At 45.5% G+C, this 14,365-nt stretch overlaps 1 non-coding gene across 1 annotated transcript; it reads right to left on the reverse strand.

The window, feature by feature from the left end:
* Positions 1-5,841: 5,841 nt before the first annotated feature.
* On the reverse strand, positions 5,842-6,032 carry LOC143979939 (U2 spliceosomal RNA). The gene has a single exon (XR_013274148.1). It is a non-coding gene; the product is annotated as a U2 spliceosomal RNA (small nuclear RNA).
* Positions 6,033-14,365: the final 8,333 nt, after the last annotated feature.

Genomic DNA, 14,365 nt, shown 5'->3' on the forward strand with positions numbered 1-14,365 from the left:
GCCCTGACCTAGATACCTAGCCCTCTCAGCCTCCAAGCCATCAAATGCAGCCTCCCCGTATCTGGATGTAGTAGCTGGCCCTGGGAGAGTAAGTCGGCCGACAGGGGAAGAGCAAGAGGGTCTGCCGTGCTCAGTTGTAGGAGGGTGGTGAACCATGGCCTCCTGGGCCAAAAAAGGAATCACTGCTTTCACCAATGCTGTTGATCTCTTGAGCCTTAAGAGAAATCTCGCTATCAGGGGAGTCGGAGGGAAGATATACCCGAGATGGAAATTCCAGGGATGCTGGAGGCAATCTGACCCCTCCGCTGAGTGAAAAAGGGAAACCTTGACAGGAACCTTCGGCACTTGGAGTTTGCCGGAGTCGCAGCAAGGTCTATCTCTGGTTGACCCCAGGCCTGGCAGATGAGGGAGAAGGCCTGAGGGCTCAGGGACCACTCGTTGTTGGAGGCGAACTCCCTGCTGAGCGTGTCGGCGAAGATGTTCATGACCCCCGGGATGTAAGTCGCCCTCAGGTCTGACAGGTTCAACTGTGCCCATTCCATCACAGGGAGAACTTCCTGCATCATGGAGGGACTCCTGGTCCCCCCTGTCTGTTTATGTAGACGACAGCAACCTTGTTGTCCATCCTTAAGAGGACCTACTTCCCCCTTAAAAGGGAGCTGAAGGCCAGGAGAGCCTGGAGGGCCACCCTCATATCCAGCACATTCGATACTGAGTCCCATACTTCAAAAGGCCAATGGCCCTGCTCTGCATGGGACTGGTAGTGGGCTCCCCAACCTTCTAGACTGGCATCCATGGTCACTACCTCCTGAGGAGGGATGACTATGTGTTTGCAATTGTTTAAGTTGTGGGGACGAGTCCACCAACGCAATGAGCGCCTGACTGTCTCCGAGATCCGGATCGTCTGGGTCATGGATGAACTGACCCACTGATGTAGGAAGGAGTTTTGCAGAGGTCTGGTGTGCCACTGAGCCCAACGGACCATAGGAATGGTCGCTGATAGGGACCCTAGAAGGCTGAGGCATACTCTGGCGGACAGGGATCTTGCTAAAATGGCATTCTTCACCTTCCGGACCAACAGGGAAGACTTCTCCGGAGGCAGCTGCACTGTATTCAACTGGGTATCTAGTTGGGCTCCTAAGAAGATCATTCTCTGGGTGGGCCAAGGCTGGCTCTTCCCCCAGTTTATCAGCCATCCCAGATTCTGCAGAGTGGAGACGAGGATCTTCTGTCTGAGAGGAGGAGAATATCGTCCAGATAATGGTGGACTCACAGCCCCCTCTCTCTCAGATGCACGATAACGTGAAGAAGGACCTTTGTAAAGGTCCTGGGAGCCGTAGAAATTCCAAATGGAAGACTTCGGAACTGAAAGTGTCTGTGGTTTAGCGAAAAAACGGAGGAACTTTTGGAGTTCTGAATGGATAGGGATATGGAGGTGGGCATCCTGTAGATCTATGGAGAGCATCCAGTCCCCCAGATTTATGGCCTGGAGGATGGACTGGAGGCTCTCCATTTTGAATGCTTCTACCCGGATAGAGCGGTTGAATTTTTTTAGATCCAGGACCGGACGTAGGTCCCCTGATTTCTTTTTTATTAGAAATAGAGGGGAATAGAACCCCCAACCTCTTTGGGATAGGGGCACCTCTGTAATTGCTTCCTTTTGGAGCAGATCCTGAACGTATCGAGTCAAGGCTGACCTCTTTTGCCGGGATGACGGGAGGTTTGTTGGGCAAAAATGGTCCCTCGGGGGAAGTCCCCTGAATGACCATCTGTGCCCGACGTGAATGGTGGTTAACGTCCAGGGGTCGCTTCCGCCCAGACCAGCGTGAACTTTGAGAGTCTGGCCCCCCACCACTACTGGCTGGGCGGACCGACCTTCAAAAGGACTTCTGGTCAGTAGATGCCGGGGTCCTGGGCTTCTGGAACTTCAGGAAGGACGTTTGAGGGGCCTTCCAGTTCCTTTTGTACTCCCTACCAGGCCTGTAGGACTTGGCATCCCTGTACCTGTCCGGGAGGTTAGCTTAAAGGGAGGAGGCCTCTGAAACTTTGGCTTTCTATCCGAGGGGATAAGCCCTGATTTTCTGCCAGTGACCCTAGAAATAGCAGAGTCCAATTTGGCGCCGAAAAAGGTTCTCGCCATCATACGGGATGCGGCACCAATTGGACTTGGAAGCAGGATCTGCCGCCCAGGGTTTGAGCCAGAGAGCCCGTCTGGCCATTACCGAGGACAACATAACCCTGGATGCAGACTTAATAGCCTCCACAGATGCCTCTGCCACAAAATCCCCTGCAAGGCTTAGTTCTTGCAGGGCCCTAACTATCTGGTCCTGATCAGCGCCCTCGGATACAAGCTGCAAGAACCACTGCTGGCCTGCATACGCCTCCTGCTGCTAGGTAAGCTCTTTTGAGATCAGTATTGATCTTCCTATCCAGGACGTCCTTGAATGACACAGCGCCCTCGATAGGGAGCGTAACGTGCCTGGCTAGGCGCATGAGGGATGCATCCACCATTGGTGGGGACACAAGATTAGCCTCCTTTAGAGGATATAGTTTGGCAAGCCGATTGTTGAGACTTGCTTTCTTCTCGGGTCTCTGCCACTTGTCTCTGATAAGTTCTTCCAACTCATCAATGAAGGGGAAGGCTTCGGGTTCTCTCTTCAGGTTCGGGAAATATTTTCTCCTTTTGGGTTGGGCCTCCTGGGGTTCCTCCCAGCTAATGGCCTCCACTGACCTCACAAAAGGCTCTATTAGGGAGAAGTAAAAGCCCGCTGAAGCCTCTAGTTCTTCCTGATCTGAAGGAGAATCATGCTCTCTGGAAGTACTTGGGGGAGCCGGCGAAGCACCCCGTGGAGATAACTGCATGTCCAGAGTGACACGTGGGGTAGAAGACTCCGTGAGCTCTCTGTGTTCTTGCCCTTTTTCTCTAGTGGCTTCTTTAAAGCACCTGCGGCATGCCAACTTGTCTGGAAGGGCTATGGCCCCGCATACCCAGCAGGTATTTTCAGAAGGATGGGAGTGGCGTGCTGGTGAATGGCGCCTCTGGTCAGGGGATCTTCTTCGGCAGAAATGGCTGCGCCTTGAATGAGACCTGGAGCGACTCCTCCTAAGACTCCCTTTCCCTGAGCGACTTCCTCCATCCAAATGGCTCCGCCTATGGTCAGAGCGGCATCTTCTATGCGAGGAATCTCTGCGAGATGATCTTGCGGAGCTGATGGGGCGTTAGTGCGTCCTGCTCTCTTTTTCAATCCTCTTTACTTACCAAACTCCTCCCCTCTTACCTATTAGGCTGGTGGTGATCTGCTGGAGCAGTGGTCTCCATGGATAGGGAACAGAGGAAGCCTGAAGACACAGGTAACACAAAAAGGGTAAGGAAGATAAAGCCACAACAGAAACAATAGGGGAATAGAGAGTAGAAAAAATATAGGGGAGATACTTACCAAACAGAGAGGCAACACTGGGCAGAAAAAAACAAAAATACAGCAGTCAGGAAATTCAGCTGAGCAAAAAAACAGGAAAAAAAGGCATCTGCATTAAAAAAAGGCATCTTCCCCTTTTAAAATTGGAGCCGGGGTCACGTCCCGCCCGTACATGCTCAGCAGCGCCGTGCAGCTGCCGGCGCCATCTTGGAAAAGGGAAAAGACATAGATAGATATACACAGGCTGCCTAAAGTGCACAGTGAGCATGTGCAAAGCGGCAGAGTGACCAGGAAGTGGGCTGATGCTGCTGTGGGACTACAGAGCTCAGGAAAAGGAAGTAAAATATGGCAGAAAGGCAACACTGGGGTAAAGGCACCAGACAACCTTAGGTGACAAGAGATACTGAAGGCAGAGAGTATGCTGTCAAGTTGCAGACAGAGTGACACCAGGGAGGAAGAGGAAACCAGAGACCACCGCAAGTACTAAACCTGTTTAAGGCTTAAAGACCAATCTTTTTGTTATATGCCTTCAGCCTGTTTAAGGCTTACTTCCAACGGCTATAGAGGCAATGCTCTGTTTGCAGAGAAAAAGTATTCATACCCCCGAGATCACCAGAGTGGGGTTCCTTCCATTTAGCTTCCTTTAGAGGCTGTACCGGTAAGGACTTCCACCCAGGAGAGACTATAACCTTGCTGGGGCGAAGCGGTAAGAGGGTGATGATCCGTGCGGTCCCAACAGGTGAGGAAAAATAAGAGAATACTGGGGCGGGGGCATATCCTCATCTTATAGCTATGTGGTCCTATCAGGTTGTGGGGGCGGAGTCACAACCCAGAGTGTATGCTGCCATGATGCGACAGGAAAAAATTACAACTTAAAAAAACTCACCATGCCTCTTACTAAATACATTGGAATGTCTACTTTTCAAAAAGGGGTAATTTAGGGGGTATTTGTACTATCCTGGCTTGTTAGTGTGTCAAGAAATGAGAAATTAGGCTGTCAGTACATCAGGTGTGATCGGGTGTGATACATTTTCAATGATTGGCACCATAGCTTGTACACTCTATAACAGTAATGGTGAACCTTGGCACCCCAGATGATTTGGAACTACCTTTCCCATGATGCTCATGCACTCAGCAGTGTAGTTGAGCATCATGGGAAATGTAGTTCCAAAACATCTGGGGTGCCAAGGTTCGCCATCACTGCTCTATAACCTTCACAAAGACCAAATAATATACACTGATCTGGGTTATTTTTACCAAAGTAATGTAGCAGTATAACTTTTGGCCAACATTTATGAAGAAAAATTACTAATTTGCAAACATTTATAGCAGAAACAAAGAAAAATGCATTTTCTTTAAACAAAATTTTCGTTCTTTTTTTATTTATAATAATAAAAAAAAAAACAGAAAGCTCTATTTGTGTGAAAAAAAGGTAACACATTTCATATGGGTACAGTGTTGCATGATTGATAATGATAATTGTCACTCAAAGTGTGAGAGCACTGAAGGCTGAAAATTGGCCTGGTTAGAAAGGAGGGTATAAGGGCCCAGTGGGCAAGTTGTTAAAATAATTACAGTGCCATCATGCACATACAGTAACTAAATAGAAGAGACAAATCAATGTAAATTAAACAGTGTGTGTTTAGTATCAAGACTGTTTTTACCTGCATAACTGACAATTTTAAAAGAAATGTCAGTTTATTTGTGTGTTACAAATTTTCAAGCCAAGAGAATTGCTTTTAACAAATGTCTACTGTGACCTTATGATTTTTTTTCCCTGCCTTCAGAGAGAAAGAGTCTAGAAATAGACTGACAATTGTGTTCAATTGTATTGGGGATTCTAAATTATGATCAGAGACTCTAATTCATTATTAGCAATCTGAACAGGAGTAGTAAGCACAGGATAGAGCATAAATACATTATGGGAAAATTGGCAGGGACTTAGGATGGTTATTTAGTGATAGCTAGAAAAATGCATGATAGCCAAACCTACTGCAGTTGATGATTTGAAAATAATTGATAGAGAGGTTACATTATGAAACCATGGTATTTTTGATACATAATGGGGTAGTGTGAATGTGGTACCCTGCTCAAATAAAAGGTACAGTTTACTTTACTGAAAATTAGTCTTTCCATCTGGTATAGGAGATAATAGTGCTGAGAGTGTAATTAAAGACCCTCACTTCCCCCCGAGAGGGACTGTTACAGAATTAATTTGTCCATGCGTCACCATTCATATTCAAGTGTCACAGAATCAGAACAGTCAAGGAAAAAAGGAAAAACAACTCAACAAAGATGATTTGTGTTATCTCTGCATTTTTAGAGAGGAAGTAAACTCACCCTTCTCCCTCACTTGTAGGTTTGTGCATGGGAGATCTGTCATTATGGCACCAAGGTGACCCGAGAATGTGCAATGCATTTTTTTTTTGTGTGCACCAGTCCTGGAGGTACTGCAATACCAGGTCGATGTGTGAAGTGGACAGAGCAAGCTCTTCTTCCATCTCCCTGTTCTAAAAATCCATTTAATATATGGTCCCCAGATAGGGGACGTATCAGATATTAAACAGATAAGAACAGATACTACACTTGATCTTAGCCAAAGGGCCAAGAAGCGATGTGCAATGCATTTTAACCTCTTAACCACTTAAGCCCCGAACCAATTGTCAGCCTAAGGACCAGAGGTCTTTTTACAATTTCGCACTGCATTGCTTTAACTGGTAATTGCGCGGTCATGCAATGTTGTACCCAAACAAAATTTGCGTCCTTTTCTTCCCACAAATAGAGCTTTCTTTTGATGGTATTTGATTGCCTCTGCAATTTTAATTTTTTACGATATAAAAGGAAAAAGACAGAAATTTTGGAAAAAAAAGATATTTTCTACTTTTTGTTATAAGAAAAATCGAATAAACTCAATTTTAGTTATACATTTAGGCTAAAATGTATTCAGCCACATGTCTTTAGTAAAAAAAAATGTCAATAAATGTATATTTATTGGTTTGCGCAAAAGTTATAGCGTCTACAAACTAGAGTACATTTTCTGGACTTTACACAGCTTTTAATTTATGACTACCTATCTCATTTCTTGAGTTGCTAAAATGGCAGGGCAGTACAAAACCCCCCCAAATGACCCCATTTTGGAAAGTAGACACCCCAAGGAAATTGCTGAGGGGCATGTTGAACCCATTGAATATTTTTTTTTTTGTCCCAAGTGATTGAATAATGACAAAAAAAAACATAAATTTACAAAAAGTTGTCACTAAATGATATATTGCTCACACATGCCATAGTTATATGTGGAATTGCACCCCAAAATATATTCTTCTGCTTCTCCTGAGTATGGGGATACCACATGTGTGGGACTTTTTGGGCGTCTAGCCGCGTACGGCACCCCGAAAACCAATTACTGCCTTCAGGATTTCTAAGGGTGCAAATTTTTGATTTCACTCCTCACTACCTATCACAGTTTCGAAAGCCATAAAATGCCAAAATAGCACAAACCCCCCCCCCCCAAATGACCCCATTTTGGAAAGTAGACACCCCAAGCTATTTATTGAGAGGCATGTTGAGTCCATGGAATATTTTATATTTTACCACAAGTTGCGGGAATATTACAAACTTAATTTTTTTTGCACAAAGTTGTCACTAAATGATATATTGCTCACACAAGCTATGGGCATAAATGAAATTATACCCCAAAATACATTCTGCTGCTTCTCCTGAGTACGGGGATACCACATGTGGGGGACTTTTTGGGAGCCTAGCCGCATACGGGACTCCGAAAACCAAGCATTGTCTTCAGGATTTAAATATAAAACGCTACCAAAAAAAAACTGTTAGCGATCGCAGGGATCAGGCCTGACTCTGCGAACGCTGCAGTTATGGGTTTAGTATTTTGTAAGTGACAGTGATCAATCGATACTGCACTTGGGTGGGCTGGGCGGAGGGGCAAAACACAGGTGCTAGCAGGTATCTGGGCTGATCCCGCTAACAATGCGTTTTTTGGAACCCTAAACTGCTGGGGATGCTAGTATAGATCTGATCAGATCAGATATTGATCTGTTCAGATACTATACAACTACGGGAAGTGTATGCTTTGCTCGTGGGTGTTAGCAGTACTGGCACTAACCTAGCACTGCCTGGGGCGACGCAGACCCTATCTGACCCTAAAACCAAATTGATATCACCCGCCGGGTGATCAGGGGGTTAAACCTTTATTAGGTAATAAATGGTGGGTGCCCTGATGCTATAAAAAGCAAACTAACTAACCAGAGTCACCCGTAACACTTATACGGTGATCACTGGTGAAAGGGTTAACTAGGGGCAATCAGGGGGTTAAAACCTTTATTAGGCAGTGTATGCGGGTCCCTGACGCTATATAAAAAACTGACGGGGAACCTAAATAACTAACTGGCTATCCAGCGTCACCAGTGACATTTATATGGCGATCGCTGGTGAAAGGGTTAACTCTAGGGGCAATCAGGGGGTTAAAATCTTTATTAGGTAGTATATGGGGGTACCTAACACTATAAAAACCTGGCGGTGAACCTAAAAAATAACTAGCTACCTAGCGGCACCAGTGACACTAATGCAGTGATCAGAAAAACGATCGCTTAGTGACACTGGCAAAAGGGGGTGAAAGGGTTACCTGAGGGCAATCAGGGGGTTAAAACCTTCATTAGGTAGTATATGGGGTCCCTGACGCTATATAAAAACCTGACGGGGAACCTAAATAACTAAATAACTAACCAGCGTCACCAGTGACACTTATATGGTGATCGCTGGTGAAAGGGTTAACTCTAGGGGTAATCAGGGGGTTAAAACCTTTATTGGGTAGTATATGGGGGTACCTAATGCTATAAAAACCTGGCGGTGAACCTAAATAATAACTAGCTACCTAGCGGGAACCAGTGACACTAATGCAGCGATCAGAAAAACGATCGCTTACTGGCAAAAGGGGGTGAAAGGGTTAACTCTAGAGGCAATCAGGGGGTTAAACCTTTATTAGGGGGGGGGGTAGGGGGCTACCCTGGACCTAACACTAACTGCCCTGACAGTTTTTACAGTTACAACTGACACTAAATGCAGTGATCAGTAAATAAATGATCACTGCAATCAGTGACACTGTGACTGGGAGGGGGGGTGATCGGGGGGGTGACAGTGTGCCTATGTGTCAGTGTAGTGTTGGCACACACTTACTATGTCTTCTCTCCTCGCCGTCCGGTCAAAAAGACTGCCCCGAGGAGAGTGACATCACTTCCTCCTGCCTGCGTTTACACTACACGGGCAGGGGAAGCTTCTCATTCGCCAGGAGTGATCGAGAGGGGATGGCCAGAAACCAACGGCCATCCCCTCATCCTGGATCGCTCCTGAAGCTAAACGGACTGCCGCAGCCAGCGGGAGGGGGTCCGATAGGACCCCCCACCTGCTGGAAGGCAGGCACGTACAGGTACGTGATTGTGCCTGTCCGTGCCATTCTGCCAACGTATTATTACATGCAGCGGTCCTTAAGTGGTTAAGGACCGAGCCTCTTTCTGAGATTTGGTGCTTACAAGTTAAAAACTGTTTTTTTTTTTGCTATAAAATTACTTAGAACCCCAAACAGTATATGTCATGCTTCAAAATTGTGCCCACTCATGGAATGGGGACAAACTTTTACCCTTAAAAATCTCCATAGGTGACATTTAAAAAATTCTACAGGTTGCATGTTTTGAGTTACAGAGGAGGTCTAGGGCTAGAATTATTGCTCTCACTCTACTGATCATGGCAATACCTCACATGTGTAGTTTAAAAACCATTTTCATATGGGGGCGGTACTCACATATGCGTTTGCTTCTGCACGCGAGCTTGGCAAGACAGGGTGCGTTTACAATTTTTTTTTCTTATTTATTTTACCTTTTATTTTTACAATGTTCTTTTAAAAAAAAATTGTATCACTTTTAATTCTATTACAAGGGATGTAAACATCCCTTGTAATAGAAAAAAAGCATGACAGGACCTCTTAAATATGAGATCTGGGGTCCAAAAGACTTCAGATCTCATATTTACACTAAAATGCAATGGAAAAAAAAGTAATGTCATTTGAAAAAAAAAAAGTCTCTTTAAGAACTATGGGCGGAAGTGATGTTTTGACGTTGTTTCTGCCCTTCATTGGTAAGGAGATGGGTGGGGGCCATCTTCCCCTCACTTGTCTCCATACAAAACAGGGAGAAGAACCTGATTGCCTCCGCCGCAACCGATGGTTCCGGTAGGCAGCAGAGGGCACGGGGGGGGGGGGGGGGGGGCGTGGCGGGAGGGGCGAATCCGCCACAGAGACCACTTTTACCTGAAAGCGGACCGTCCACTGAAGAAGAGGATATTGGGGTTATGGCAGCTAGCTGCTGCCATAACAACGATATCCCTCTTCAAAGTACCAACGTATAATGACGGCAGGAGGTACGTAAGTGGTTAAAGAAGATTACAAATAGATAGGTCAGTTTGTTTTATTGTAGAAAATACATAACATGTATCTTCTTTACAGTTTTCCACTTTAAGGCTGGGTTCATACTGGCACGACATGACAGTCATATGGCTGTGGATCCGACTTAGCCCTGTGACTTCCATCTTCCATCCGACTTCAATGAATGGGGATCCGACTTTGATCCCCACAATGCCAGGCCCTTTGTGTCTGGCATGAATCTTGAGGGGAAAGTCCAGAAGTTTCTAGTATGGATTTTAGGGGAACCCTCCACCGCAAAAAAACAGCACGGGGTCCCCCCAAAATCCATACCAGACCCTTATCCAAGCACACACGCACACATGCGCGCAGCCTGGCAGGTCAGGAAAGGGGGTGGGGACGAGGGGTCCTCCTGGACCATAGCAGGCCACATGCCCTCAACATGGGGGGGTTGGTACTTTGGGGAAGGGGGGCCCTGCGCCCCCCACCCCAAAGCACCTTGTCCCCATGTTGATGGGGACAAGGGCCCTTACCGTCAACCCTGGTTGGTGGTTTTCGGGGGCTGCGGGCAGAGGGGCTTTTCGGAATCTGGGAATGTGAATGAGTATGGGGTACATTTTACCCCTACTCATTCACCCCAAAAAAGTGTAAACAGGTTTTTGACAAAGTAATTTATTAATGCAGCTCCGGCATCTCTACCGATTTCTTCTCCTTCTGGTGATGTCTTCATTTTTCAGTGCTTCTCCCTCCACTGATGACTTATTCTGCTGCCAGTTCTCCTCTTTCGGCTGATGTATTCTCTCTCTGCCAGTTCTCTTTTCTACGCTGTCATCTTCCTCTGTTCTTCCTCCAATTTTCTCCCGACGCTGGCTCCCTTTCTAATGCTAGGTCTGCTGTGTGGCATTGTTATATTGCAATGGGGCGTGGCCACACAGTGACTCCATTCAGAGGCCCCATCCCCTTATGACATCACCACCTCATCATGCCACAGGCAGTGATGTCGCATGTGGGTGGGGCCTCCGGATGGCCATGCCCCATGGCTTTATAAGTAATGGCACATGGCGGACTCAGCATTACAGCAGGAAAGCAGGTCTGGAGAACATCAGAGAAAGAACAGAGGGAGAACAGAGGGAGAAGACAGCACAGAGAGGAGAACAGGCAGAGGGAGAATACAGCGGAAAGAGGAGAACAGCGGAAGAAGAGGCCAGTGGAGGGAGAAAGACCGGAAGATGAAGACATCACTGGAGGGAGAAGAAATTCGGAAGGAGAAGACAAGCCGGAGCTTCTTTAATAAATTACTTTGTCAAAAACCTGTGTACTGTTTTAATTTTTGACACTTTTTTAGGTGAATGGGTAGGGGTAAAATGTACTAGGAGACAATAAATAAGGAGAGAGACGGCGCCCTCTAAGTGCAGTAAGAAAGAATTAATATTTATTAAAACGGTTTAAAAACACTCATGCTAGGATTGTTGGTAGAACGCCAACATCAACCTCAAACTCACTCATCCATGTCTTTATGGACCTTGTTTGTGCACTGGTCATGTTGGAATAGGAAGGGGCCATCCCCAAACTGTTCCCACAAAGTTGGGAGCATGAAATTGTCCAAAATGGCTTGGTGTGCTGACACCTTAAGAGTTCCCTTCATTTGGACTAAGGGGCCAAGCCTAGCCCCTGAATAACAGCCCCACATCATAATCCCCTGTCCACCAAATGATTTAGACCAGTGCACAAAGCAAGGTGCATAAAGAAATGGAAGAGCGATTTTGGAGTGGAGGAACTTGACTGGCCTACACAGAGTCCTGACCTTAACCCAATAGAACACCTTTGGGATAAATTAGGGCAGAGACTGTGAGCCAGGCCTTCTCATCCACATCAGTGTCTGACCTTACAAATGCGCTTCTGGAAGAATGGTCAAACATTCCCATAGACACATGTCTAAACCTCGTGGATAGCCTTCCTAGAGGAGTTGAAGCTGTTACAGTTGCAAAGGGTGGGCCAACTCAATATTGAACCCTACAGACTAAGACTGAGATGCTAATAAAGTTCATGTGCGTGTAAAGGCAGGCGCCCCAATACTTTTGGTAATATAGTGTATTTGTTATTTAAAGAGAAATACATAAATAATAATAAGAGATTCTCAATCTTGGAGACGTTGCAATAGGTGCGTTAACATCTTCACCAAGCACTAATATGTTATTACGGTATATGCTAAAGAGAGATGTAATAGAAAGCATTAAGAATGTCAAATTCTTATTTGGATTGCATTCTCAGCTTTTGGGAAGCTTAAATACTAAAACTCTGTACAGCCCTAGTGTGGTGATTGACAGCAAACAGCTACTTGCAGGTTTCAGAGTAGCATGTTCTATCTTGAAGGTCAGCACAAAGTGGTAGTTAGTACATTCATTTGACCTTTAAAGGAGATGGTATTCCATAAAAAAATGTGAAAGTGCCAGCTCATAATACAAGTTAATGTTAGTTATAATGTCTATGCTACCATATTGGAAGGATTATGTATTTTTGTCTATCTCTGTGCTGTGAAAACAGAACATGTATAAGAGCAGATAAGTGTAATAACTACAGTACACGGTTTAGCTAATAAAGCATAACAAACATTTATTAATTTATTAAATTATTTTCTTAATTAGTCATCATTTTATTTTGTTCTATAGACTATGATTGCTACAAGATAACCCAGAGAGAGATAGGTGCTGTTTGTAACTTGTAATGCAAGACCATTAGAACTCTGATTATGGCACAGAATACACTGATCAGTGCTGCAGCTATTACGGGGTGCTGCTGGTGGCTTAATATGACGGGACTGTAAATTATTAACAGGGAATAGCGATGTCTGAATATATGGAGGCTTTCCAGTGGTTGGGGGTGGTAGTGGCTTGCAGTAGCGGGTTTAACCACTTTAGCCCCTGAAGGATTTACTCCCTTAATGACCAGGCCATTTTTTGTGATACGGCACTGCGTCGCTTTAACTGACAATTGCACAGTCATGAGACACTGTATACAAACAAATGATGTCCTTTTTTTCCCCACAAATAGAGCTTTCTTTTGGTGGTATATTTGTTGGTTTGCGCAAAAGTTATAGCGTCTACAAAATTGTGGGGTTATATTTATGGCATTTTTACTATTATTTTTTTTTCCACTAGTAATGGCGGTGATCTGTGATTTTTAGCAGGACTGCGACATTGGGGCGGACAGAACGGACACTTTTGACACTTTTTTGGGACCAGTGACATTATTACAGTATCAGAGCTAAAATAGCCACTGATCACTGTATAAATGGCACTGGCAGGGAAGTGGTTAACACTAAGGGCGATCAAGGGGTTAAATGTATTCCCTGGGATGGAACTGACTGGAGGAGGAGAGAGATCACTGTTCCTGATCACTAGGAACAGACAATCTCTCTCTACTCCCCTGTCAGAATGGTGATCTTTTTGTTTACATTGACAGATCCCCATTCTGGGTTCTCTGTGGAGCGATTGCGGGTGGCCGGTGGACATCGTGGTGCCGCGGATGCCTCCTATAGCTGTTAAAGGGACCAACGTACAGCTACGGCATTTGGCGCAACCGCGCCAACCTGCCGCAGTATAATGAATGAGCCCCTAGTGCTTATGCGGGGCTCCATGAGACAGTACAGAGAGCTGCCTCCCTTCCCTGGTTTTCTCCCGCCTCCTCTCTTCTCTTTAAGGTTGCTCCAGGTAATGGCAGAATGTAGAGCAGCATAGCAACGGGTCCCGATTGGTTGAATCGGGCGGGATTGAGCTAGGCATTGGTTATAAAAGCCAGCAGCTTTCCCGCTCTGTTCACTGCCTGAGGAGATCCCACCAAAGATGGAGCCCCATGCTGCTACAGGCAACGTCACATATGGAATAACTGCGGCACCATCTTATTCTCAAAGCCGAGACATTGAGAATGGCAGTCGCCCAGCTCCCCCTACTGCCCAAAAAAGAGGTTGCAAAATTAACAGGGGAAAGAGGTTGAGAAGGGAAGATTCTCCCTCTTCTCCTGTGAGAGAAGAATTAAAGCAGGCAAGGTCACGCTCCTCAAACAGAGCCAGAAATGAGTCACCTCAGCTACCTTCTGTGGGCATATCCAGTAAGGTGGCAACGTCTGGGCAACCTGTTAGCGTGGGCCACAGTTCTGGTGAGGGAAATTATTTAAATTTAATTGAATTAAAGTAGTTGGTTCTTTAGCCAATGTACTTTCTAAACTGAGTAAATCTCATAATATTGGTACTGCATGGAATGGCGGTGGCTCAGGTGGTATAAGTATGTCAGATAATGCTGTTTTTTTACAGGGTTACCCTGCCACTCCAGTAAGTGTTAATCCACTGAATACTAGGGGTGCAACGGATCAAAAAACTCACAAATCGGATCGTTCCTTGGATCACGGAGTTACGGATCGGATCAATTTTCAGATCAGCAAGCAAGAAAAAAAAAAAAAACAGGACAAATAAACATACGTTTTGTCTTTTTGTTTATTAACACTTTTAAATTACTTGAAA

This window comes from Lithobates pipiens, unplaced genomic scaffold (assembly GCF_037356315.1).
Source record: "Lithobates pipiens isolate NorthernLeopardFrog02 unplaced genomic scaffold, aLitPip1_a1.2 Scaffold_13, whole genome shotgun sequence".
Taxonomy (NCBI): domain Eukaryota; kingdom Metazoa; phylum Chordata; class Amphibia; order Anura; family Ranidae; genus Lithobates; species Lithobates pipiens.